Source organism: Carcharodon carcharias, chromosome 2, assembly GCF_017639515.1.
Source record: "Carcharodon carcharias isolate sCarCar2 chromosome 2, sCarCar2.pri, whole genome shotgun sequence".
Lineage (NCBI taxonomy): Eukaryota > Metazoa > Chordata > Chondrichthyes > Lamniformes > Lamnidae > Carcharodon > Carcharodon carcharias.
In genome coordinates, this window is record NC_054468.1 from 172,774,353 (window position 1) to 172,799,617 (window position 25,265).

Genomic DNA, 25,265 nt, shown 5'->3' on the forward strand with positions numbered 1-25,265 from the left:
AATAGAAAGGGATGACCAAAGTTCAGGAAACCATGATGTGGGTAGAGATGAGAAATGGGAAAGGCAAGAAGTCATTTGTGGGAATCATTCACAGGCTCCCTAATAGTGACCACATGATAGGGTGAAGCATAAAATGAGAAATAATGGGAGCTTATCAGAAAGGCACAACAATAATCATGGGAGATTTTAATCTACATACAGACTGGAAAAGTCAGATGGACAAAGGTAGCCTAGATGTGGATTTCATAGAATGTTTCCAGGATAGTTTCTTAGAACAGCATGTTCTGGAGCCAACCAGAGAACAGGCCAAAGTAGACCTAGTATTATGTAATGTGATGGGATTAATTAATGATCTCATAGTGAAGATGCCCCTAGATAGAAGCGACTAAAATATGATTGAATTTTCCATTCAGTTTGAGGAAGAAAGGAGTGAGTCTGAGACTGTTTTTAAACCTAAATAAGGGAAACCATGAAGGCACGAAAGCAGAGCTGGCTAAAGTGAATTGGCAAATTAGGTTAAGGGTTAGGTCAACAGAGATGCAGCGACAAACATTTAAGGAGATATTTCAGAATGCACAGAATAGATAGATTCCAACGAGTAAGGAAAAGTCCAAGGGACGGACACAGCATCTTTGGTTAACCTGAAAGGTTAAAGATAGTATCAAACTTAAAGAAAAAGCATATAGTTGTGCAAATATAGGTGGAAGACTAGAAGATTGGACAGAATATAAGGAACAACAAAGGATAACTAAACAATTAATAAGGAAGGAAAAATTAGAGTATGAGAGAAAGTTAGCTAGAAATATAAAAACAGATAGTAAAAGTTTCTATAAATATTTTTAAAAGAAACAAGTTAACAAAGTGAGCATTGGTCCTACAGAAAGTGAGTCTGGAGAATTGTTAATGGAAAATAAGGAAATGGCAGATGAATTGAACGTGTATTTTGCACCTTTTACTATGGAGGCTGCAAATAACATCCTAGAAGCAGCTATAAATCAGGAAATGGAATGTAGGGAGGGACTCAGGAAAATTACAATCACCAGAGCAGTGGTGCTGAGTAAATTGTTGAAGCTGCAGGCTGACAAGTGCCCAGGTACTGATGGACTTCATCTCAGGGTCTTAAAAGAAGTGACTAATGAGATGGTTGATGCATTGGTTTTAATTTTCTGAAGCTCCCTAGATTCAGGGAAGGTCCCACTCGATTGGAAGATAGCAAATGTAACTCTGTTATTTAAAAAGGGAAGGAGAGAGAAAGTGGGAAACTACAGGCCAGTTAGCTTAACACTTATCTTGGGGAAAATGTTAGAACCTATTATTAAAGAAGCTATAACAGGACACGTGGGTAAGTTCAAGGTAATCGGGCAAAGTCAACATGGTTTTGTGAAAGGTGTATCATATTTAGCTAACTTTCTGGAGTTCCTTGAGGAAGTTACATGTGCTGTAGATAAAGGGGAACCAGTACTGTATTTAGATTTCCAGAAGGCATTTAATAAAGTGCTAGATTAAAGGTTATTGCGGAAAACAAAAGCTCATGGTATAGGGGGTAACATATTAGCATGGATAGAAGATTGGCTGGCTAACAGGAAGCATAGAGTAAGCATAAATGGGTCTTTTTCAGGTTGGCAAGAGGTAATGAGTAGTGTGCCACAAGGATCAGTGCTGGGACCTCAACTGTTTACAATTTATATAAATGATTTGGATGAAGGGATGGATGGGATGGTTGCCAAATTTGCTGATGACACAAAGATAGGAAAGTAAGTTGTGAAGAGGACATAAGGATGCTACAAGTAGATATAGATAGGTTAAGTGAGTGGGCAAGGATCTAGCAAATGGAGTATAATGTGGGAGAATGTGAAATTGTCCATTTTGGCAGAAAGGATAAAAGAAAAGCATATTATCTAAATTGTGAGAGATTGCAGAGCTCTGCAATGCAGAGGAATCTGGGTGTCTTAGTGCATGAATCGCAAAAGGCTGGTATGCAGGTACAACAAGTAATTAAGAAAGCTAATAGAATGTTATCATTTATTACAAGGAGAATTGAATACATAAGTAGAGAGGTTATGCTTCTATTATACAGATCATTAGTGAGACCACACTGGAGTACTGTTTACAGTATTAGTCACCTTATTTACGGAAGGAGATAAATGCATTGGAAGCAGTTCAGAGAAGGCTTATCAGACTAATACCTGGAATGGGTGGTTTGTTTTGTGAGAAAAGAGTGGGCAGGCTAGGCTTGTATCCGCTGGAGTTTAGAAGAATAAAAGGCAACTTGATTGAAACTGTAAGATCCTGAGGGGTCTTGACAGGGTGGATATGGAGAGCATGTTTCCTCTTGTGGGAGAATCTAGAACTAGGGGCCACCGTTTAAAAATAAGGGGTCGCCGAATTAAAACGGAGATGAGGCAAAATTCTTTCTGAGGGCCATGAGTCTTTGGAACTCTCTTCCTGAAAAGGCGGTGGAAGCAGAGTCTTTGAATATTTTTAAGGCAGGTTCTTGGTAAGCAAGGGGGTGATAGGTTATCAGGGTAGATGGGATGCAGATTTGAGGGTACTATCATCCGTGGTCTTACTAAATGGCCTAGCAGGCTCGAGGGGCCGAATAGCCTACTCCTGTCCTTGTTTGTGTTGGTCATTAGTGAATTGGGTGGTTTTTTAATGATAACCCAGTAGTTTCATGATCACTGTTACTGAGACTGCCTTTTTTGTTCCAGATTGTTATTACTTAATTGAATTTAAATTCCCCAACTGCCATGGTGGGACTTGAACTCATGTTTTGGAGCATTAGTTTGGGCCTCTGGATTCCTCGGACAGAAAAGCGAGAGTAGGAATAAATGGGATGTTTCTAGGTTGGTAGGCTGTAATTAGCAGGGTACTTCAAGGCTCAGTACTTGGGACCTCAGCTAATTACAGTCTATATTAGTGACTTAGATAAGGGGACAGAGTGTAACGGATCCATGTTTTCTGACATTGCAAAGTTAGGTGGGAAAGTAAGTGTTGAGGAAGACTCCAAGAAGCTGCAGAGGGATACAGCAAGAGCATGGAAAATAGAATACAATGCAGTGAAGTTATCTACTTTGGAAAAATAAAAAAGCAGAATTTTTTTGAAAGGTGAGAGACTGGGAAATGTTTACATTTAGAGGGACCTGGGTGTTCTTATATATGAATCACAGAAGGTTAATATCAGTTACAGGAAGCAATCAGGAAAGCAAATGGTAGGTTAGTTTTTGTTACAAAGGTATTGAAGTAAAGAGTGAAGAAATTTTATTACTATTATACAGGGATTGGTAAGGCCACACCTCAAGTTCTGTGTGCAGTTTTGGTCTCCTTAACCAAGGAACAATGCACTTGCCTTAGAGAGTGCAATGAAGGTCCAGTAGACTAGTTCCTGAGATGAGGTGATTGACCAATGTGGAGAGACTGAGTAGACTAGGCCTCTATTCCCTGGAGTTTAGAAGAGTGCAAGGTGATCTGACTGAAGCATGTAAAATTCTTAAGGGGCTTGACAGTTTAGATACTGAGAAAATGATTCCCCTTGGGTGCGAGATCTAGAACATAGAGTCACAGTCTCAGAATAAGGGTCAGCCATTTAGGATTGAAATGAGGAAAAACTTCTTTCTCAAAGGATTATGAATGTTTAGAGTTCTCTACCCCAGATGGCTGTGGATGCTCAGCCTAGGAGTATATTTAGGACAGAAGTTTTTGAACATTAAGGGATGTGGAGATGGTGCGGGAAGGTGGAATTGAGATAGACGACCACCCATGATCTTGTTGAATGGCTGTTATGACACAGCAGTTGGTAAATCCCAGAGGGAAACTTGAAACAGCTGTCATAATCTATATTTTCAATTGGTATGTTTGAGGTGCAGCTCTGAATTCAGGAATAAGACTACCAAGCTTCAAGAGGTTTTTATATAAAACTAAATGAAACATTTATTAATTTACAACAAATTAAACACATACAAAGGTCTACAAATTACTACCGTAATAACTTTTAAACAAATCCCCAAATTAATCACTCCCAGGTAAATCTCCACCAAAGCAACAGTAACCCATAGACTTTAAACAGACACCAGGCAAAGCACATTTGACCTTATGAATTCAAAATGAGGTTCCTTTGCAGACACAGTTGTAGCCTTACAGGCCGGTTAGATCTTAAATGCCTCTACCTTACACACAATCTGCTTTCCCTCTTTATATCTAGCTTCCCCCTTTGAATGTAAATTTTCCATGGTATCACTAAGCTTTTCTTCACATCTTCTAACAATAACATTTTCATCCCACTAGTTTTATTAGTAATATAAATACATGGCTTGACATCGCCCACTCTTGAATGCATTATTCAACAAATGCAAATGTACACTTTACCTTTTAACTTCCTTACTGTTTACCCAATTAACATCTCAAATTACTATACATCTAAGCTCCCACACTAGCTAGCTTTAAATCAATTAAGACACACACAGACACACCCACAGACACAGATCCCACTAGAACTCTACTTTAAAAATAATTTCCAATAACATTATAACATTAATATCTCTTCATGACAATGGTGGAGCAGGCTGGAAGGGCAAATTGGCCTGATCCTGTTTCTTAAGTTCAAATTCTACGTCGGCAGCTGGTGAGTTTAAATTAAATCAATCTGGAATAAAAAGCTAGTTTCGGTCGTGGTGGTCATGAAGCTACCGGATTATTGGAAACACCTATTTGGTTCATGAGTGTCCTTTTAGGGAAAGAAATCTCCCTTCCATTCCTAGTTTGGTCTACATGTGACCTACAGAAATGTGATTGACTCTTAGCGGCCCCTTGAAGTGGCATAATAACCCACTCATTTGGACCAAACAGCTGCAAAAAGACCTCACAAACTGCAGTGTTTCAAGAAGGCACCTCACCACCACCACCTTTAAGGACAATTAAGGACCGGCAATAAATGCTGGATTTGTCAGCAATTACTACCTCCTGTAAATAAATAAAAGGTTGAATTCAGTGACACTGCAACTACAGAGGGCCGAAATAGCCCTCTGTACTGGGTTTGTAACCCCAAGATCGAGAGTTCAAATCTCACAATGGCAAACTATGAAACAATGTAACTTCATCTGAATAGGAACAGATGGAAACGGGTTTGTACTCGAAAGAGTTACAAAGTTGCTTTTAGCTTGGCCTAAATAGCCAAGTGGTTATGGTATTGGGCTTGTAACCCCAAGATCAAGAGTTCAAATCTCACAATGGCAAACTATGAAACAATGTAACTTCATCTGAAACAGATGGAAACGTGTTTGTACTCGAAAGAGTTACAGAGGGCACATTTCCTTATGCAGGCTGTTAAATCAGTATCCTATCATTTAATGGCATATTCATAAACTGTACATGCCATGTATATGCACTGTAATTGATTAATCATTAATAAATTATCAAATCTGGTGCTCTGATATCAAATACCCAACCCACGGGGAGAAATGTGCACATGCGAAGAGGCCAAGAAGGCCTCAAGTCAGACCTTCAAGTCAGCTTTAGAAGATAGTGATTAAAATAAATCATTATTATGCTTTTAAAGTGTGTCCTCTATAAAGCTACAAAGTCTCAATGAACTGGGTGCGTTCATTCAAATATTATTTGCTATTCAGGCTGGAGATCAGAACCCTGGTTTTGTGGGGTGGTTATTTAAGAATTTCAGTACTTTGTGTTCCTGTAAAAATGTTCTACATGCTGCAAATGATTGTTTTTATTCATTTGTACCTTTTTTGATGTGTAACTCACATCTGCAAATCGGGACCATTTTTGTTGGAACAGAAGAAATTATGCTTGATTTAATAGAGGTGTTTCAAATTATGAAAGTTGGGGACAGTTGGACAAAAATTGAATTTTCCAGTTGAGAGCAAGAAGACATAGATAAATGATTAAATGTAATAGATTTAGGAGAAAGATTAGGAGACCCTTTTTTGGTGGTTGAAGGGAAAGGAGATAAAAGGATTTGAGAACAGGCCAGGCGCGTGGGATCAGGACTGCTGCTTGTGTCAAGCATAAATACTAATGGACAGGTTGAACTGAACAGGATGTTCAATCCACCCAGTCCGTGCTGTCATTTATATTCTATGTAACTCATTAAATAGAATGTGATGAACAAGAATTGTGTGTGGTAGTTTTTATAATAGTAAATATCCCAAGCCATTGTTCGTGGATGAGGCTGAACATAATAATTAATAATGGTATTTTGTTCAAGAAATATTTTCGCAGCCTGAGGACTTACAACAAAAAAAATCATATATAGACTAAGTAATTTCAAGCAAACATGTAACAATCATGTTGTAACAAAAGAAGACAAACAAATTCAGTAACAGGGAAATAATGGACCGGATATCAAAGGAAGGATCATGTTGAATTAAAATTACATACCATTACACCATTCCTACATTACAGGCACAGTAAATATAAATGTAATCATTTAAGTATTTGAGGACCGAACCATTTAAGAAGTGGGGCTACCTCAGTACCTTTCTGTCCTGCATCTTACAAGTTTGAATTTAGTCAATCTTCTGAGTTGTCTTGGTTGCTCTGGGCTTGGTGGTAACCAGTTCTGAAGATTGCAAAAGGATTTTCAAAACTTATATCACATATTAACTCTTCGTGTTTGTACGGTTTTGAGCTTTGTAACATGAGGGGTGTTATTGTACAACTGGTACTGAGGCCCTGAGATCAATCTCAGCACAAATGTGTGCTCCTGTATTCTTTATATTAGGAGAAGCTTTTGTTCCATATAGTACAAATTGTATCACCAGGACTGGTGATTATAGAATCCAATTCTATGATTTTTTTGTGAAAACTGTAAATTTAATGACATTGATTAATTTTACAGATTGCCTTAGTTGTGGATTTAATTTTTATGTCTTCGCTTTTTTAAAACCCAGAATACACAGTAAACATAGAAAATAGGAGCAGGAGTAGGCCATTCGGCCCTTTGAGCCTGCTCCAACATTCATTATGATCATGGCTGATCATCCAACTCAACAGCCTGCTCCCACTTTCTCCCCATATCCTTTGATCCCTTTCACTCTAAGAGCTATATCTAACTCCTTCTTGAAAACATACAACGTTTTGGCCTCAACTACTTTCTGTGGTAGTGAATTCCACAGGCTCATCAGTCTCTGAAGAAATTTCTCCTCATCTCAGTCTTAAATGGTCTAGGAAGATAATAGCGAACATGTAACAGATCGTAGGTAGATATATGGCATTTAACAGTAGTGGAGTTTCAGGTAGTGGAATTTTGGAGTAGCTTTTGGGGTGTTGGAATACTGGAAAAAGTATTCTGTCTTCCGTTTACAAATGATCTGAAAGAATTAGAAAGGAGGGATCTGAAGTCAATGAGTCCTGATGAGGGGGATCTGCTGTTTTGGAGTACAAGGAAAATGTTGTGGGGTCTGGCACCATTGGGAGAAGGTTCCGGAGCTCTGGAGAATAGGGTGCTGAGATCCAGAAACACGGAGGTTTCTTGGTCCAATAATGTTTATGCGATATTATGTCACAGCCGATGGTAAAGGCTGAGTTGTTCAAATCCCAGAGGGAAACTTGAAACAACGGTCATAGCCCATTTTTGCAATTTGTATGTTTCGAGATGCAAGCTTTGAATTAAGTAGTAATAAGACAACCAAGTCTCAAGAGGTTTTTGTAAAACTAAGTTAAACATTTATTAATACGAGAAAGATTGTAAACACGTACATACATCTACAAAATTACTACCATATTAACCACAAAAACCCCCAATTAATTTGACTCTCAGTTACACCCCCATTAAGGCAATAGTAAATCTCATAGATTTAAACAGACACCTGGCAAAGCACTCCTTAGACAGTTGCTTTCAAAATTAGTTTCTTTCAGCTCTGGGTCCTTGCAGGCAGCAGCTTGAGGCTTACAGGCTGCAGGCTTCTCACACTTGTTGGATATTAAAATGCCTCTACCTTCTCCTTTCTCCTTTGTACATTTATTTCTCTTTAAATGTAAATTTTCTGTTGTATTACTAGGCTTTTAACTTTACCTCTTCCAGCAATAACATCCTTTTATCCCACCAATTTTATTAGTAAGCTGAAAAACAAACACATGGCTTTGTGTCTTCTAGCTAGGTGAAAGATTTCACCCGTGGTCTTGAATGGTTTCTTTTAACAAATGCAAAGTTACACTTTACCTTTTACCCTCCTTGTGTTTATCTAATTAACATCTCAAAACTACTATACATCAAAGCACCCAGACTAGCTGTCTTTAATCCAATTAAGACACAAACAAACACACACATAGACACAGACCCCACTAGAACTCTATTTTAAAAAATAATTTCCAATAACATTATAGACAATATCTCTTCATAACAGCGAGAAGCTCTGGAGTCATATTATTGAAGAGGATTGGGATGTTTATCATAGTGGGGTTGTATTTGGCAGTAACTCTTTCGAGTACAAACCCGTTTCCATCTGTTTCAGATGAAGTTACATTGTTTCATAGTTTGCCATTGTGAGATTTGAACTCTTGATCTTGGGGTTACAAACCCAGTACCATAACCACTTGGCTATTTAGGCCAAGCCCTGTATTTGGCAGTAGTGGGGGTGTTTGCAGCAGGAAAGGGATTGGGTGATCAGGCACCTGCATCATGTTGCTGGCTGTCACTCTGGTAACCAACTTGAAGCCAGTTTTAAAAAACTAACATGATTTTCACCCGATTGTTGGCTTGGTCCCAAATTTTGTCCAATTTAATACTCTTGGGACATTTTCTGCATTAAAGGTACTATATAAATACAAGTTGTGTGTTAATTGAATTAAGCTAGCTCAGGCAGTATCTTAACAACTTGTTTTCTCAATCCAACCCCAGCTTCCAAATGTATGCTGACAATACCCATTTTTACTTTACTATTATTGCCTCTCTCAACCCCTCCACCACCTCTGTATTGTCAGACTGGTTGTCCAACATCTACTCTTGGATGAGCTGAAACATCTTTCAGTTAAACATCGGGAAGACCAAAGTCACTATTCCATCTCCCACCATAAACTATGTTTGCTACCGACCAATTTCATATTGCTCCCTGCCTGCAATCTCAGACTGATTTGTTTGTTTGTAACGTCACCATTCTATTTGACCTGAAGCTGAATTTCTGACCCCATATCCTCGCCATCACAAAGAACGTCTAATTCCACTTATGTATTCTTGCTCATTTCAGCCTCTGCTTCAGCCCATCTTCTGATGAAACCATCGTCCATGATTTACTTACCTCCACAGTCAACTGTTCCAGTGCTCTTCCAGCCAACCTCCCATCTTTCGTCCTCCATAAACTTGAGTACATCCAAAATGCTGCTGTCCATATCCTAACCTTTATAAAGCCTCATTCACTATCACCTCTATGTTCACTGATCTACATTGGCTCCCAGCAACATTTACATTTTAAAATTTCTTATCCTGTTTTCAAACTCCTCTGGCCTCACTCCTCCTTATCTTTGTAACCTCCTTTAGCTCTACAACCCTCTGAGAACTCTTGTGTTTTCCCCCAACTCCAGCCCCTTGATCATCTCCACTTCCTTCCCCCCACCATTTTCTATGCCCTAAGACCTCAAATTCCCTCTCCACAGGAAGACACAGGTTAAAACCTATCTCTTTGAAGCACTTTGGTCACCCATTCCAATGTCTCCCTCCTTTGGTTGGTGTCAGTTTTTGTCTAGTTATGCTTCTGTGAAGTGCTTTTGGATGTTTTATTGTGTTATTGGTGCTACACATTTGCAAGTTTTTTTTTCTCTAAGTGCATGAATATAGCATGCTTTAAAGTACAACATTTTAAAGTAACTCCTTATAGATCTTTTGGTGAAAAAAATGGTGGAAAGATTTGGAAACTTAGCCCCTGCACTATTTTGCATTAATTTCTGTTTATTTGAATAAACTGTGTGTTGGTTTATAGCCTGACCTTAGTTTGATAGATGGCATCAAAAGGAGAAAAAACCAGGATGGTATGTGATGCATTACATACCACAACATAGAGTGGTAAGGTTTGGTTGTATAGTCATGGGAACTTACCATCATGCATCTGCATATTGGGAAAGTGGAGGCACATTTGGGATTGTAGGGGATCTGTGGTCCACCTGCAAGAGTGGTAGTTGAAGCTAAGCCTGAGTAGAATATCTAGTGTAAGCCCAGAAATTTCACCTTTAACTGTAATCCTTTTTGGTATGGAAAATAGGGAATGGGCATATAAACTCAGTGCAGAGATGCAGAAGGATATGAAGGAGCAGAGATACCTACTGGTGAAAACATGTACTCGCGTTTTCAAGAAATTGTATGTCGATAAACCAATGAAACAGGTCAGTAGCATTTTGGTGTTATAAATAAAGACATAAAACACCAGCACAAAGGGGTAATACATATGTAAAAAATAGTAATTAGTGCACAATTAGAGGACTGTGCTCAAATTTGAACTCCCGGTATAGAAAAGATCTTCTGCATAGCAGGGTATACAATGCAAACCATATCAAAGATGGGAAACTGTAGTTACGCTGTGGGCTTTGATACACTGGAACTATTTTCATTGGAGCAGAGAAGACCGAGCAGTAATTTAGTGGAGATTTTTAAAAGTATGGTAGGATTTTTATAGGGTGAATAAGGAAAGATTTGTTTCCTTTGGCTGGGCTCTCTTCAATGAGAAACCATTAATTTAAAATTGCTTCGAGAGTAAGGAAAAAGTTGGGAAGAATACGCAGATTTTTTAGATTATATGCTTTACCACAGAGTATTTGGGGAGGAGACCAATGCACCTTCTAAAGGAAGAAATAAACATTTGAGGCTGAGAAGATAGGGCAAGAGCAAGGTGGTGGCATTAGTTTTGCATTGCTCTAGTTCTTTTCCTATTCTGCTCACAAATCTTATTTTGTTCATTCCTACTTCAATGAATCGCCACAGCTCTTTATCATATATTAGCAGAAATGCATCATAGTAGATGGTCTGTTTTATTTTGTCAGCTATGCAATTTAAGATCTAAGTACATTTTTCAGCACTGAACTTTGTGGATTTGGCCTTTTCTTTCTATACATGATCCAATTCTGCTTACATCAAGGCTGGGATCAAAAAAGACAGTGAACTATTTAATGCAATTGCCAGGCAATTCCATGTTAATAAATAGCTGGTAGTGAGTAGATATTAACAATCTTGATCAGTCCATATCTTTTGTATTAGTTTTTTTTATTTATTGGAATATTATATCCATTTCTGTTCGTGGGCGTGAGCAGCTGAAATTATTCAGTTAAATATGAATATTGTTTTGCTGAGATTACAGTTTTTAATCATCCATTCTAAATTGTATTTTTAAAAAATTATTCATTCATTCATGGGATGTGGGAGTCATTGGCTGGGCCAGCATTTATTGCCCATCTCTGATTGCCCTTGTTCAGAGGGCATTTAAGAGTCAACCACATTGCTGTGGGTCTGAAGCCGCATGTAAGCCAAACCAGATAAGGACAGCAGATTTCCTTCCCTAAAGGATATGAGTGAACCTGATGGGTGCCACAACTTTTGTATTTTAATAAATCTACCAGTTGTCTACTGTACACTGGCTATTGATTAAATATTTATCATGTAATGTTAAAAATTATTTCCTTTGAAAAGATATAAAAGTAGTTTCCATGTTACTTCCACGCTGATCTTTGTGAGCTAGGAGGAGTTTAAGATAATTAATCTTCCCTAGTTGTGAAGTACAACGTGTATAGTAGTCCTTGGTAAGCAGGGCTTGAATGAATATTTTGGTACTTGTATTAATCTTATCTTTGTTATTTAAGCAGTATATATGGTTAATGAAAAATGAGTGGCCAGCAGTTTTCATGGTGGAAACAATTCTAAAATGGAATTTATAAATCTGCAAACAAAATTTTATTTGCAATCACTGTTTTAAATGGGCATTAGGTTGCACCATAATTTGCCTGAATTCAGTACAGTTCATTACCTACTTTATCATATTGAAAGCTTGGCATAACAATGATACCCTTATTTATACTGTACATTAACACTGGTAGATCAAAAGCACAATTGAATCTCCTTTCAATTTTAGTATTTCTTGTTGAAGTAAACTCTAATCTTGAGGTGTATTTACACAACAACTTGAGCATTTTTGCAACACTAAAATTAGTGCATTATCAGAAAATTAGATCAATGATCACACTCCCAATTATACTAGGAACAACAACTTAGCTTGAATAAAGGAAGATTAGTTTGAGTGACCACTAAAGAATGGATAAATTTGATTTGCTGCACAATGTATCAACTTAGAGATCTAAACAAATAAAAAGTACAATAAGTACAAAATTGTCACAGAATTACAACCGAAGGGAAAGAAAAAGATATTGTAAAACAAAATCATAGGTAATGTTTAACATTCCAATCCTTCGACTTGAGAATTTGCAACTAAGTTCTGGTCCCTGTCCTGACCATGCTAAAACCATAAGAAATAAGAGCAGAAGCAGGCCATAATAGCTGATTTACCTCAACTCCACCTTCTCGCCTGATCCCAAATCTCCTTAGTATTTAGATATCTATCAAGCTCTGTCTTGAATATATTCAATGACTAAACATTCCCCCCCCCCCCTCCCCGCATCTGTTGCCCACAACCTTAAATCTGTGTCCCCTTAGTCCTTCTACCTCAGCAAATGGGAATAGCTTTTCTTTGTATACTTTGTCTAAATCTGTCATAATCTTGTACACCTCGATCAAATTTCTCCTCTTCTCCAAGGAGAACAATAACAATCCCAGCTTCTCCAACCTAACCTTGTAACTAAAATTCCCCTCCCTGGACCTAATCCAGTACATCGCCTCTGCATCCTCTCAAGGACCTACACACTCTTTGCATCGTGACCAGAACTGGTCACATTAGTTGTGACCTCACCAGAACTTTATAAAGAGTCAGCGTAATCTCCCTGCTTTTGTACTCAATACCTCTATTTATGATGGCCCAAATCCCAAATTCTTTACTAATTACTCTTTCAACATCCTATGCTGCTTTCAAAGATCTATGTACGTGAACCCCCAGGTCCCTCTGTTCCGCTGTGCCATAGACTACTGGTTACAATGGTTGCCAGAATATTCAGCTGTCTTCTGACACCGGGAATGCTAGGGACACATATGATGGGATCAAAAAGATCCATCAGCAAAGAAAACAACTCCAGTGAAAACAAAGGCAGGGCTGGTCATCACCAACTGCAATAAACAGTTGGAGAGATGGATGGAACACTACCTTGAGTTGTACTCCAGGAAGAATACAGTCATCAAGGAAGCTGTAGACAACATAGAGAGCCTGCCTATCATGGAAGAGCTGGATATCAAACCCACAGTGGAGGGGCTTAGCAAAGCTATTGACTTGCTTGCCATTGGCAAAGATTGAGGCAATGATGCTATACTGGTTGAACTCATCTAGTATGGGAACTGGCACTCCTGCAGCATCTGCACAAACTTCTCTGTCTCTGCTGGAGGGTGGGGCCGTGCCTCAGGATTTGCACGATGATGCAAAGATTGTGACCCTGTACAACAACAAGGGATACATTGTAACCATTATTGAGGCATTCCATAGCATTGTAGGAAAAGTATTTGCCCATGGTGCCCTTGTCAGACTTCATATCTTGGCTGAATTCATCTATCCCAGATCCCATTATTGTTTTGGAACTGGATTATCCACATTTGTCATAATCTTCAGTAGCAGCTTGAAAGGAAATGCCATGAACAAAGGAGACTACTAATATATTGCCTTTATTGATCTCACCAAGGCATTCGACTGTGTGAGCAGAGGCAGTCTATTTAAGCTGCTGAAGAAAATTTGCTGCCTGCTGAAACTGATCAAAATGATCTCCTCCTTCCATGACAACATGAAGGATAATAAGATAGGCTATGATGGGGCAACATCAGAACCCAGAGCAGTGGGGTCAAACAGGGTTGCATTCTGGCGCTGATGCTCTTTGGCATATTCTCTTTGCTATCATATGCCTTCAGTTCATTTACAGAGGGTACCTACTTACATACCAGCACTGATGGAAAGATGTTTAGCCTTGCCCTGCTATCCCACCCTGCTCTGAGATCCAAGACAGAAATTCATCAAGCCCTTAGAGAGTTGCTCTACGCTGATATGTTGCACTACCATTCTATGCCAAGGAGCACCTTCAGCAGCAAAAGGGACAGATTCATACCTGTGAAGAGTTTGGTTTGGATATCAGCATCAGGAAGACAAATGTCATAGTCCAGGACTTTGCCATACTACCATCAGTCAGAATTGATAATGTGACACTGGAGATTGTTGATAGATTCACATATCTAGGCTCCACAATCACCAGCAATCTTGATGCTGAAATTAACACGTTCATTGCAAAAGCTGCAGCTATTACGTCCAAGCTGAGTAAGAGGGTGTGGAACAAAAGCAACCTGGCCAAGAACATTAAACTGCAAGTTTACCAAGCCTGCATTCTCAATGCACACTCCTACAGTAGTGAAACCTGAACAACATATGCTGGGCTGGAGAAAAGGCTGAACGGTTTCCACCTCGTACGTATCCTCGGCATCTCTTGGCTTGACAAAGCCACCATCTCGGAGGTCCTGTAATGTGCTAATTCACCAACATACACTCATTACCAAGCCAACGGCCTCTGTACTGGCTCGGTCATTCATTGGATGGATGATGACCCTATAACCAAAGAGCTTCTGTGAGGTGAAATTGCCACTGGGTCACAACTTGTTGGACATCCATACCTCTGCTCCAAGGAAACCTGCAAGCAAGATATGAAGTTGGCAGACATCGACACAGACAACTGGAAAATGGTCATCAATGGCTGTGACCTCTGGAGGGGCATTGGAAAAGGCAAGGAGAAACAAAAAGCTCAGCTGGCTGAGAAGAGGGCCCAGAGAAAACAAAGGTCAGCAAATCATGCAATTCTCAGCCTATTATCTTCTTCTGCAGCAAATGTGGCAGAGAATGCCAAGCCAGAGTGGGGCTCTTGAGTCACACCAAGCACAGAATTGACTACCAAGGCAAAAACCATCAGATGGAAGGCTGTCAAACATTACCTCTTTTTTACGAAGCTCAAGATCTCATATTCTTTGTTAATTACATTTTGCCGTCTTCAAAGATCGTGATCACACAACCTCTGCCTCAGCCCTTGCACACTCTTTGGAACCATTAAGCCATTAAATCTTCATTGCCTCTCTGTATTTTTTCTGGCAAAATGCATGACCTCACACTTCTCTGCATTAAACCCCATCTGCCACTTCTCTGCCCATTCTACTAGCATGTCTTCGTCCCGTTGCAGTCAATCATTCTCACTATTTGTGACACTTCCAAGTTTGGTATCATTGGCAAATTTTGAAATATTACTCTATATTCTAATATCCAGGTCATTTAGATATATCAAAAAAAAGCAGTGGTCATAGCACTGACCCCTGGGGAACACTACAGTCTATCACCCTCCAGGCTGGAAAACAATTTACCATAACAGGGCGCTTGGTAGTACAAAACTTGAATATTGATAAAAAGAGGGACATATTGTCGAAGATTTTCATCTTGCACAGAAGAATGCCAACTTTTGAACAAACTCAACAATTTATACTGCAGGAGAAAAGGGTCCTGGAACAAAATGTCTACTGTTAGATGTGATTCCGCAATTGGGTAGCACTTGCTGAGCAACCCTGAGTGTGCTAATAGTTATACTAACAACAAATTTAAGATACCAGCTTGTAAAGTGGCTCATTTATGCTTGCTAGAAGTGACATATGTTCATACGCAGGGCCCTTTCTCTGCAAAACAAAAGCAATAAGTTCACGAAAACATAATTTTTTGAATTACCTGGGATCTTGAGGAGCCTATAGGTCCCCATTGCTTTCTCTATGGCAGTGCCTAAGCCAATCGAGTCTACTTGCCAACCAGTCAGCACCCTTTTCTCCTTTACATAAATTGCTATGATCATTTACAATTTGGCATTTTTGCATTTGTGCTGACGAGTGCAAGACAAAAAGCTTTGGCAACATATCTTTCTTTTCAGCAATATTCAATTTACCATTACTCGCTGTCTTCTAATTATGATTATGCTTCCTTGTTTAAGATAGTTCAACATTTAAGTATAAACCTGTCTCGACCTCATCCTCTATTTGACCTGGCACAAGTTAAGCTTCCTGTTTTGTATGTTTTAGTCTCAGCTGCAATGTGGTGACCTGTATCAGCAATTAGTACCAATATCCTCCACCTGCACCCCCATGCCGACTGCATAAGTAGCCATATCTTCTGATCTTAAGCCAATATTTTATGCAAGCTGACACCGACTCTCCTATTCCATGAGCCTCAATTTTGTTGACTGTCCTTTTATGAAGTACATTGTCAAATGCTTTCTTAAACCCCATAGAGATGACGTGCATTGTATTCCTTTCATCAACTGTATGAAAATTGAAATAAAAATTCAAACTTATCTTACAATTACAATGAAAAGGTCAAAAGGCATGGAATATTTAAGTGCAACTGTAAAAGTTTGCAACATTTAAACATGGCATAAAAACATCATTAGAAATCTTCATTTAAAATATAAGATTTTTAGCAAGCTTCTGACAGGTGCGATACTGTTAGATACAGCAAGCAGCATACTGGGCACTGAAAGACCATAAAATTGGCACCTGAACCTTAGAATTCAAAACATATGGCTACTTATGCAGTCGGCATGGGGGTGCAGGTGGAGGATATTGGTACTAATTGCTGATACAGGTCACCACATTGCAGCTGAGACTAAAACATACAAAACAGGAAGCTTAACTTGTGCCAGGTCAAATAGAGGATGAGGTCGAGACAGGTTTATACTTAAATGTTGAACTATCTTAAACAAGGAAGCATAATCATAATTGCATAAAGGATTTGTATTTAAATAACTTCCACAATTGTTGAACCACTAAGTGGAAAAAAAGCTATGACAAAACATTAAAACGGAGTATGAAGCTCGATGCTACAAGGCCAGCTTAGAGCCCATCAGTGCTGCTGTGTGTGGTTAATGTGCTTTTAGAATATAATTTTTAGTTTTAGGAATTAAAAGTTTTAACTGTAGAAAATAGAGTAAATGCAAATGAGACCATCTTGGAGTCTATTACACTTTAACAATTCGGGTCATGTTGTCTTAAAGGTTAACAGCAAGAAAGGTGAGATCATAAAGCAGCAGTTTGGCTTAATTAGCCAAAGAACTGGAGACACCATTTCTGCAATCCTTGAAGTCAGAGTTAAGCAGAGCAAAAACACTATTTTCATCATTCAGCATGTGGAATGTGGGTGAGGCATAATCTCAGTTTGAAATTTGTGAGGGAACAAAAGCTGGAAGATAGCCTAGTCTGAATCTAGTGGGAGAATATACAGTCGTCCTCACAGAATATTGTGGCAAGGAAAGCAATCAGCAGATTAGCTTGGAAGTATTGGAAAAGTAGCCAGAACAAAGCACTGAGGCAGTCCACAGTCAAGAGATAGTAAATTAAAGTCATACCTCTGAGAATAGCTGCAAATGAGGAAAATTAATAGTTTCCAGAGCACTGTGGCATACTTTGGGTGGCTCTGGCAGAAGTAAATAACTCTAAGATATCATAAAGTATAAGAGAATTCTTGGGGGAAGTAAGAAGGGTTTGCCATTGTCGTTTCCGGTGCCTAACTCGATGCCAGGTGGTCTGTCCAGTTTCATTCCTTTTTATTGACTTTTTAGCAGTTTGATTCAACTAAGTGGCTTGCTAGGCCATATCAGAGGGCATTTAAGAGTCAACCACATTACTGTGGACCTGGAGTTACATGATGGGTTTTTACAACAATTGACAATTGTTTCATGCTCATCATTAGACTTTTAATTCCAGATTTTTATTGAGTTCAATCGTGGGATTCGAACCCAGAGCATTACCCCTGGGTCTCTGGATTATCAGTCCAGTGACAATACCACTATGCCACTGCCTCCCTTGAGCACATCTATGTAATATACAGTAACATCAGAGATTGTCTCAGAATTCTTTCTCCTTTTCCAAATTTAGATTTTGTAGCTTAACTATCCCTTCTTAAACATTAAAAAGGACCTTTGAATAGATGTTCTAAAGCTTGATGCAAATTGGTAAAAAGTCATAAGAACATGAGAGTCTGTGTAGATATGGCCCCTCAATTCTGCTGTAGCATTCAACAAAATCATGGTTGATCTTCTACTTCAACTCTATTTTCTTGCCCTAACCCCATGTTCCTTCATTCCCTTAGTACCCAAAACTACGGGAATGAAAAACAATAGCAAATAGAATGCAACCAGCAAATCACTTTTCCAACGAGGAGGAAGTCTGGAAAGGAATAGTTCTAAATCATGAGAATTTTTCAACAGTAGCCATTCACGATGCGCACCAACCCCCAACACATCTGAATTAATTTCCAACCACCTTCTCTGTTGCAACTTTTCTTTTTCATCTTTTGCAGATTAATTTCACTGAAACTATAATCAGTCAATGCTCTTTTTTAACTTTATGCCAAGCTCTCAGTACTCCATCTTTCTTATGTAGAATTGAAAACTCATCTGTTTCCTACACCACTTCATTTTGTCTTTGGGACCTAGACACTGTGGAACTTCATGCCTCACCCAGTGATTCCCCCTTTTTCTAACCGTCATTCTTTTAAAATCTAATCTTAGGATCACCCAAGTACTTCTTGCCTGACCTTCTTTACACCCATGTTGGTGAACTACTCCTTTGCCTTTAACCTTGACTTATCAACAAAAGAACTTGAGATAATTCCCTGCACAGTAACTTTTCCATTAACAGTAGCGGTAGCTAAGCCTGTGTTTGGGTGTCTTTTTTTAGATACTGTGTTAGTCTTCCTTTCTTTCTTTTCTTCGAAGAGCTCTCATAGTCATCTTCCACATAAAAGTCTGCATCACTTCCAGAATCCCCTTTATCCTGAACAGCCTATAGGATTCTGAGGGGGCTTAACAAGATTGAGGTTAAGAGGGTGTTTTCCCCTTGTGGGGCAATCTAGAACCAAAGACACGGTTTCAGAATAGGGCTTGCCTATTTAATACAGAGATAAGGAGGAATTTCTTCTCTCTAAGGATCATAAATCTTGAGAATTCTCCACCCCAGAGAGCGGTGGAGACTGAGTCATTGCACGTATTCGAGGCTAAGGTGGATGGATTCTTGAAAAATAGAGGAGCCAAGGTTTATTCTGGGAAAAAAGACAGGAAAGTGGAATTGAGGCCAAAATCAGATTAGCAATGATCTTATTGAATGTTGGAATATGCTTGAGGAGTCATATGGCCTACTCTTATATTCTTAAATCAAGATACTATCCTCAAGAAAATAGACAAGATTTTTTTCACTTATCTGCCACCTTGTCCTTGAACTACATCCTCTAAAAAATTTCTAAAATTAAGATAGGGAAAAAAATTAATTGACCTTTTGAAAATGAGGAATTGGAGCTGTTTGGAATTCAACTTGTAAAATTTCACTCATTATTTTAGATATTTTAATAAATTACTGTGAAGACTTGGGGGTTCAGGTCCATAGATCATTAAAATATCTTGAAACAATCAAAAAAGCTATTGGAATGTTGGCCTTTATATCTGGTGAGATACAATAAAAGGGGGTAGAAGTGCTTCATTTATAAAAAGACCTGGTCAGACCACACTGCGAGTAGTGTGAACAGTTCTGTGCATCACACATTAGGATGGATATGTTGGCCTTGGAGGGAATGCAGCATATATTTACCGGATTGATACCTGGACTGTAAAGGTTAAATTACAAAGGCGGGATTACAGAAACTAGGATTGAATATAGAAGGTAATGGGGTGATTTTATTGAAGTTTTCAAAATATTAAGGGGAACAGATTGGGAGAAACTGTTTCTGCTAGTTGGGAAATCTAGGTTTAGGTAGCATAGTCAAAAAATTAGAGCCAGACCTTTCAGGAGTGAAATTAGGAAAAACTTATTCAGGCAAGAGTTGGCTGAAACAGCAAACAGCATTTGATGCTAGATCAATTGTTGATTTTATAACTGAGACTTCTAGATTTCTATTAGCCAAAGGTTTCAGGAGATATAGGGCAATGGTCGGTATATGATGTTAGGTCACAATCAACCATGGAAGGTGGAACATGCTGAAGGGGCTGAATGGCCTACTCCTGTTCCCATGTTTCTAAATTCTCTTGAATCCCATAATCCTATTTTGAAAAAAAATGCTGTTTAGTTACCTTTTGCTATTTGGAACAAGGGCCAGGATTTTTCCTGTGGTGGGCGGGAATGGGCAGGGATGGGTGCGGAGCTGATTGCCGCCCACAATAGGCTCTGTGCTGCTATTTTATATAGATGGGCCAATTAAGGCCCGCCCAGTGTAATATGCGGCCAGTAGTGCTCATCGCTACCTGTGTGGGCGGGGGGAGGAGGGAGAGTCGGGGCCAGCACTCTTTCGCACATGCTCGTGAAAGAGCGCAGCAATCTCCCTGAGGCAGCTTGGATTGAATGGATATTAAAATAATGAAAGAAAAGATTTTAAAATTTGTTTAAACATATCCCCTCATGTGACTGTGTCACATGAGTGAGGACATGTTTTTATATTTATGAAAATTAATTTATTTATTTAATAAAAGCTTCAGGAAACCTCATCCCGCTCATGAATGAGTTTTCCTGAAAAACGCGATGGCCGCTTGGGCTTTCCGCCTGCTCGACAACCTTAAGGTTGGACGGGCAGCGTTCTCAAGTGGCTCAATTGATTTCTTAATGATCTTAATAGGCCGTTTGCATTTCGGCAGGCGCACAGCTGACTCTGGCGCGTGCCTGCCGAATGAAATATTGTGATGGCGTGCGATGCACGCCCGATGTCATCGCGCGTCATTTTATGCGTCTGCATGTAGGGCCCGCCCCTGCACGGCAACTGGAAAATGCTGCCCCAGGTCACAAGAAGGCAATCACTACACTGTTGATCTGTCTCTTTTATTAGTTGCTATATTTTGAGATTGCAAGTTGGGTTTGGATGAAGAGAGCCACTTCTCTTTCATGTCATGCTTCTGAATATGAACTCAAATGTATACCCATCACCAGTTATTTGTTAACTGAGTCCTATGTGCTAGCCTCAACTGTCTCGTTAATTATTTTATCAGGTCCATTTCTTTTTGAGGCCTATGAAGCTTACGATATAAAGTCACTCTTCTTGCTTGATGTGTTGATCAGTGTGGTTGCCCTCGTCTGCCGTAATTCTGACTTCCATGTCGCCCTTTTGTGACTGCAACAGTAACTGTAATCAGTGCTTCGGGTGCAGCCTGACAGGATGCTGTACAGCTTCAGCATGATATCTATGGACTTGAGATCAATTAATACGGCAGTATAAGGTTTGAAGTCATTCACGGTGTTAATGAGGAACTCCTGGCATCTGTGTTGCTAACTGACAAACATTGTTTATGTTCTACAGAATACTTCTATTAGTGGGAGTGAGAATGAGAGGTTCTAGCAAGCAGATGAAAGTTCAGAAACTAACTTTGCACCACAGTCATAGTTTCCAATTCTAATCAGTTACTGAGGAAATAGCTAACATTTCATTGCGCTAAAAGCAGAAAATGATGGGAAGTACTCAGCAGGTCTGAGGTAGGCACATAAGAAATAGGAGCAGGAGCAGACCATTTTGCCCATCAAGCCAGCTCCGCCATTCTATAAGATCATGGCTGATCTGATTGTGGCCTTAACTCCACTTTTCTGATCCTCCCATTACCCTTGACTCCCTTGTAGATCAAAAATCTGTCTAACTCAGCCTTGAATATGTTTAATGACTCAGCCTCCACTGGTATTCCAAAGATTCCAAAGAATTCCAAAGATTAACAATCCTCTGAGAGAAGAAATTCCTCCCCATTTCCATCTTAAATGGGAGCCTCTCCCTTATTTTGAAACTGTGCCCCCTAGTTCTAGATTCCCTGACAAACATTCTCTCAGTATCTACCCTGTCAAACTCTCTCAGAATCTTATGTTTCAATAAGACCTTTTGTGGAGAAAGGGACATAAATAATATTTTAGGTCCTTGACCTTTCATCAGAACTGGGAAAAGTTAGAAATGTAAAAGGTTTCAAAGGGAAAGACAGGAGGTTGAAAAAAAGAACAAAAGGGGAAGTCCGTCATAGGTTGGAAGGTGCTGGAGATTAAATGACAAAAGGGTTGATGGTGCAAGGCAAAAGGAAGTGCTAATGGGGAAAGTAAAGAAACAAAAGATGAGGAAATATAGATAGCAGAATCATGAAGAGGCAGTCTACAGTCTTCCAGTGTCAACACTGAATTCAAAAATTTCAGTTTGTAATCTCTGCCCCCATTTGATTCCATTTTCTATGCTGGTTTTGGTTTTTCCCTGGTTTTTCTTTTGTTATTTTCGTAGCATCTGTACATGATGCTGCCATTCATATCTTTTGTCCCTTTACTTGTCCTGTTGCTATTTCCATTTGCCTTGCACCATCAACCCTTTTGTTACTTAAGCTCTCCCACCTTCCAACCTATCACAGACCTCTTTTATTTATTTTCCCACCCTCCTCCCTTTCACTGACTCGGTTCTTACTCAAAATCCATATCTCTTAACTTTAACTGGTTCTGATAATCGTTCATCAACCTAAACTGTTAACTTTGTTTCTCCCCACAGATGCTGCCAGACCTGCTGAGTGTTTTCAACATTTTCTGTTTTTAGTTCAGATTTCCAGCATCCGCAGTATTATATTTTTTATTTCTCTGCGCTTGTCATTTTAAGGATAAATGTGCAATCATCAGAAGAAAAACTACAATGAGTATTTGTTTTTAGAATGACTGAATTTTAAATTGCATAGCTCATACAGTGATCATGTTTCAATAACATGCATTTCTGTTATTGCTTCACTGGCTTCCTGGTGCTTTTTGGTATTCCTATGGTGTTTTATGCTGTTTCATTAACATTGCTTAATTTGAACAACTGGATAATTTTGTTATTTTTCAACCAGTAAAGCAACTTTATAACAGGAATGGACTGTGCAAAACATGCTTGTGTTGTTTCACTAAATAATGTTATTGTTTCTCCATTCTTTGCTTTTCTCCTCCATTTTGTTTCTTTTTCAAGCCTTTCAACATCATGTTGCCATCTTTAGATGAGACAAAGTCAATCTGTCCAACAAACTTCTCCATTATCATTGATTCATGATGCTCTTTTCTCTGGTTGCACAAGTATAATTTTAAGCATGGCGAAATGGTGCAGCAACGATGATTTTTCTACCTCTAAGACAGAGCTCCTTTTTTAAGTGGCATCCTAATTGCTTGATGGAAAACTAACAAATTTCGGTAATCTTATTTAAGCTATGATGATATGTATCTCTGAAGCAAAACTGCAAACTGCTGATTGAAATGGGTGGATTCTGCAGCCTGTGTTGCTACACTTGTACATCAATTTTTTCTGAAGGTTATGTTTTTTCTCCTTAAGGTAAATACCTTAAGGAAGAAAACATATCCCTGAGAAAAAAATTGATGTACAAGTGTAGCAACATTTTTTTTATTTTCCCTTTTGGTTTTTCAGATTGCCTTGGCAATCATCATCTCCAAAAACGTGCACAGGCAGGATATTTGTTTCCAAGCCCCTCTACCTGTGTAGGTTTGGAACCAGCCAATGGAAAGTATGTAAAAGCAGCTGTAGGTACTATGTTGCTATATTGGCTTCTTTTTACCTCTTTCCATTCCCCACCACCCACCCCCCACCTTGGTCTTCGCTCATTTACACGTCAATATTAACATGCACGTTGGTGATGCAGAGCTCTACCTCTCTATCAGGGACTGCCTCTGTGCTGTTCATTTGCTTGTCCAATGTCAAGTATCAGGAAGACTGATTGTGGCCTCCCCCACTGACCCCATCCCGTGCTCTGGCCACGCACTTTTGGTGTCTTATTTTACCCTCGAAGCTCTCTGGCTAACCATCTCTGTCTCTCCACTAATGTTCCCTCCAATATTTTTGGTGCGTCCGCGTACAAGCGCTCACGAACAGACCGATTTGTGCGCACCCTGTGCGGGGAGTTTTGGTTAGCTGTGAAGTCGCACACCCTACAGGGACCATTGCTTTTCACTCTTTTCTGCACTTTTTAAATACCTCCTGAAAAACCATCTCGTCAACCTCCTTAAACTCTTTCATTGAGGCTCAGCATTTGTTTTCCCTTATGCTTATTTGTGAAACATTTTGGGATTTTATACATATTAAGGACACCGGGAGAGAGAGTTTCAACTCAGTTGTACTGTTTTTAGCATAATTCATGAGAAGCCAGTGCAGAAGATTCTGGAATGTATCGTAAATTACGTCCAGCATAAATAAGAGTTTTTGCGATCTCTTGTCCTGGTTCAGAAATCATTGTGCTAGAAACTGGCCCCATCAAATAGCTCACCTGCATCCCCAGGATGAATTGATCATCATTGAGAGTTTCCTCTGTGTTGTAGGACAGCTGAGTTGTACTATTAGTAAAAGAGTTGAACTACAGACACTTCTTGAGTGGAAGTGTTAAGTTTATTTACAATATACTCAGCAGCAACTACAGGTGTGCTTTCAACTCCAACTCTATCTTTACACTGACTACTGAGGTAATGCGTGCTACTCCCCTATTGGTTACTACAGATCATGTGATCTTTCCTAACAAGTATTATTCTTAAAGGTACATTAGACACTTAAAAAAAAACATTACTACATTCCTCTCCCTTTAACTCGGCTATCATACTATATTTACAAGTACATGTTTTTCAAGACAACATAATATTTACACTGGGTAAGGAATTTCTAAGTTCAGTCTTTCAGGTGGTTTCTCAGTATGTGTGGAATATCGCAGCTCCACAACTTCAAATTCTTTGTAAGGAGCCTTTTTTTCCAGAGTTGCCTGAACATCAGGTACATTGGTGGGCACTTGCAGTCTTGTGTCTTCAACTCTTACAGGAACATCAGACATGTCAGGCCTGGGTTGAGTATCTTCAACAGGAAACGCACACCCTGCCATGGTCACCGGTGGAACCATATCTTGATGATTTGTCTCTTTTTTCCCTTTAAATGGTCCACATATTTACAGATGATCTGGCTCTCCACTCCACACGGTAAGAGAGAGGTCCATTCACCACACTTATTTCACCTGGTAAGCACTTTGGTCCTTCCCTGAAGTTTTTCATGTATACCGGCTCTCCCACAGTAAATTTCCTCTCGCATTTAGTCACGTCTAGTTTTCTGGCTTCCCTGACTCCTTTCAACCTTTCCCTCTAAACTCAGCATTATTAAGCTCAATCT

At 39.3% G+C, this 25,265-nt stretch overlaps 1 protein-coding gene across 4 annotated transcripts in view; it reads left to right on the forward strand.

Moving 5' to 3' along the window:
• LOC121269538 (ribosomal protein S6 kinase alpha-5-like) overlaps nt 1-25,265 on the forward strand; it is an 89,129-nt gene that overhangs the window by 17,997 nt on the left and 45,867 nt on the right. The window contains exon 1 of one of the 4 annotated variants that reach the window (XM_041174230.1): nt 10,311-10,329. The exons of the other annotated variants lie outside the window; for them this stretch is intronic. The gene's annotated coding sequence lies outside the window, so the exon portion shown is untranslated. Of the gene's footprint in view, nt 1-10,310; nt 10,330-25,265 lie in introns of those variants that run through there. 4 annotated transcript variants of the gene reach the window in all.